Source organism: Nematolebias whitei, chromosome 4, assembly GCF_014905685.2.
Source record: "Nematolebias whitei isolate Nwh7 chromosome 4, NemWhi1, whole genome shotgun sequence".
Taxonomy (NCBI): Eukaryota; Metazoa; Chordata; class Actinopteri; order Cyprinodontiformes; family Rivulidae; genus Nematolebias; species Nematolebias whitei.
The window spans coordinates 50789480-50793010 of record NC_056501.1 but is presented as its reverse complement, the minus strand read 5'-3'; the positions used below and the strand labels follow the sequence as shown (position 1 = coordinate 50793010).

General features: G+C 42.5%; 1 protein-coding gene across 1 annotated transcript in view; it reads right to left on the bottom strand.

The window, feature by feature from the left end:
- Positions 1-3531, bottom strand: part of brd8b (bromodomain containing 8b) — a 58584-nt gene that overhangs the window by 45932 nt on the left and 9121 nt on the right. The gene's annotated exons all lie outside the window — the stretch shown is intronic.

The window sequence follows — 3531 nt, the reverse complement described above, 5'->3', positions numbered from 1 at the left end:
ATTTTTATTTTACAGAAAAGAGCTGTAAGAATTATCACCAGAAAGCATTACAGTCACCCATCAAGCACATTATTTTATCAACTGAAGTTATTGAAGTTCCATGATTTGGTAGATTATAGTATTTTATCAGTTATGTATAGGGCTCAAAATAACACATTACCATTAAATATCCAAATAAATTTTGTTAAAAAACAAAGTTGTTATAATCTTAAGGGGATAGAAATATTTGTCAAACCAAAATTCAAAACTAGTCTGAAGGGAAGGTCTACCTCAATCCAAGGAGTTGGATTGTGGAATGTTCTAGAGAGTGATGTGAAAAATGCCAAGTCAATGTGTACATTTAAGAAAAAGATCAAAACTGAATTGTTAAAAAAATATATATGAAGTAGCTTAGTGTGTGTTTTGTATTAGAATTAGAAAAATTAGAAAGAGTTATTAATTTTGTTCTGTTACTTGAAAATTATTATGTCTGAAATAATTGTTTGATAAAAGGGGCAGATATAATAAGATTTTTTCTTCTTTCTGCTGCCTTTCATTTTAAATCTTTTGTATCCTTTTTTTATATTGTTATGGAATTGTTTTGTACTTTTTTAAAATGAATAAACTATATACCATACCATTTCAGACTTCTTTTCATTGAAACTCAAGAAGTTTAAAGCCATCCAATCCCTGATGTCAGCCAGGCAGTCGAGCAGAGGTTGAATAAAGCATGTGCCATTGTGCCTTGGGGGAAGTAAATTTGACAGTCATCGGCATAGAAGTGGAAGGGCATGTTGTGTTTCCGGAAAATAGCACCAAGCGGCAGCAGGTATAAAGAGAATAGGAGGGGACTCAGGATGGACCCCTGCGGAACCCCCCATTTAAGCTCTGCCTCTGCGGAACTAAAATCCTTGATGGAGACACAAAAGATCTGTCAGTGAGGTAAGATCTGAACCAATTGAGGGCTGACCCTGTGGCGCCCACCCACTGCTCCAACCTAGCAATGAGGATCTCATGGTCGATGGTGTCAAAGGCAGCTGTGAGGTCCAACAGGACAAGCAGCACAGAAACACCAGTATCTGTGAATCTGAAGATGTCATTAAAGACCTTCAGCAGGGCAGTTTCAGTGCTGTGGAGAGGTTTAAAGCCAGATTGGAAAAGCTCTAAGATGGCGTGATCCTCCAGGAAGCACTTCAACTGGGACTTGACTATTTTCTCCAGTACTTTAGAAACAAATGGAGTTTGGAGACAGGCCGGAAGTTGGAAACGACTGAGGGGTCAAGGTTTGGTTTTTTCAGGAGAGGCTGGACAGCAGCATGTTTAAAGGATTTTGGCACCACGCCAGTGGATAAACTACTGTTTACTATGGCAAGAATGGACAGACCTAGAGTTGGAAACACCTCCTTTAGTAGACGAGGGGGGACCACATCAAAGGGGGAACCAGAAAGTTTCAAGTTGCACATGACCTGCTCTAGAGAAGAGTGATGGGTTCAAAATGGTCAAATGGAGCTACAGATTGAGGTGGGATGGATGGGTCATGAGTTGGAGGGGAAATGAGAGCCCTGGTGGTCGCAATTTTTCCAAAAAGAAATGTAGGAAGTTGTCGCACAGCTCAGTTGAGGCTTCCAGAGGTGATGGTTCAGTGAGGTGGAGAACAGAGTTTAGGGTGGAGAAGAGGACATGTGGGTTGTGAGAGTTTGAGGTAATTATATCAGAGAAGAATTTTGATTTAGCAGCTTTTACTGCTTTCCGATAACGGCGCCAACTCTCTTTAAGTATTTGAAAAGAGGGGTACGCTGATAAAGGTCCAAATAAGCGACATCAGTGACAGAAAAACGAAGATCCAGAAGCTGTTGTCGGTCATACATGAGGAGTGAATTTATGCCACAGATAAAAAAACGAACAAAACAGAAATAGTCCGAACACCATCAGCAGAGGTGGATTGCAAGCCGTGCACACGGGCATCATCTTACCGGAAGTTGGAGAAAGAGAAGAGGCTTCAGAACATCTTGGCAACAGGCAAAGCATCCACACCTGAACCTCTAAAGACAACTGCAGGTCGTGAACCAGAAACATCAGAGGAGGTCGAGCGCCATCAAGATGGTAAGACTGACGCCACAGAGATGGTAGAAAACCTCAGAGTTAACAAATTAACCGTAACCAAAGAAAATGGTTTTCAACTCAATTCAGTTTATTTATAAAGCGCCAAGTCACAACAGAAGTCGTCTCAGGACACTGAACAGAAACATTCACATATAAAAAGAACAAGTTAATACTATTTATCTGAGGAGCAGACTGGGAGTGCTGGCACAGAGGTCAGAGAAGGTGGGCCTGTGATTGGAAGCTTGCTGGGTCAACTCCTGGTACTGACAGCATCAAAATGTGGGTGGGATGAAGCACCCACACCTGCCTCCACCCTCATTTGCCCCACACAAGACCCTTGAGCAAGGCCCTTAACCCCCACCATCTGGATGTCCTAGATAGCAGCTCTCTGCTCCACACAGAGGGCTGTGGTAGCTCGGTGGTCTGTGGTTGCATCAGGAAGGGCATCCGGCGTAAAAATAGTCAAGTCTTCATGCGAGTTAGTTCACTGTGACGACCTCTGAAGAAGGGAGCGGTCGAAAGGAAAAAAAATCTGAGAAGCAGATGCTTTGAGTTTAACTTCATCAAAGACTCTTGTCTTGAGCAAGCACGAAGGCGACAGTGGGAAGGAAAAACTGCCTTATGAGGAACCCTCCAGCAGAACCAGGCTCAGGACAAGTGGTCATCCATATAAATAAAGTTTTTTGAATTGAATTGAATTGAAAAATGGCAGAATCTGTATTTTATGTGGGTGCATGTGAAAGCACCATTAGTCTATAAAGCTGTCTGCAGGTTTTACGTATAATTTGTGATGTTAAGACTTCACAGATGACGTCTTTTGTTCAGCAGAACAGTACCAAGACACATTTAATATAAAACTGCAATGCTGTGACTAAATAAAACAAGTCCAGATGCTGAACTGGACTGTCTCCAGTCCAGGTCTGACACCTCTGAAAACATTCAAACAAAAAAACAAACAAAAACCAACTTGATTATTTCAAAAGAAATTTCAAAGGGTGCCAGAGCAGCGACTCTGAACAGGTTTGTGGTGTAAAAACATCAAAAGTAATAACAAAAAAGGTTAAATCGTTTCATCTGGACCATTTTCTTTAAGGGAGAAACGTTTCGTCTTCCATCCAGAGGACTTCATCAGTCTGTGGCCTGCCAACCAGATCTGTCCCATAAGTAGCCGTCACTGCTGAGTTTCAAGACAAGCTCCTGTTGGAACCTCACAAGCTTATAACACATGACGGACCCATGTGTCCTTTTGACCGGTGGGTCCTTTGGCATGTGTCCCCTGTACTGCCTGCTTCTGAGAGTCCAACAGGAAGTTGGCTTGAAACACACAAAGACTTGGCAATTATTTTTACGCCGGATGTCCTTCCTGACACAACCACAGACCACCGAGCTACCACAGCCCTCTGTGTGGAGCAGAGAGCTGCATCTAGTGCACCTGGGGGAGCAGGTGGT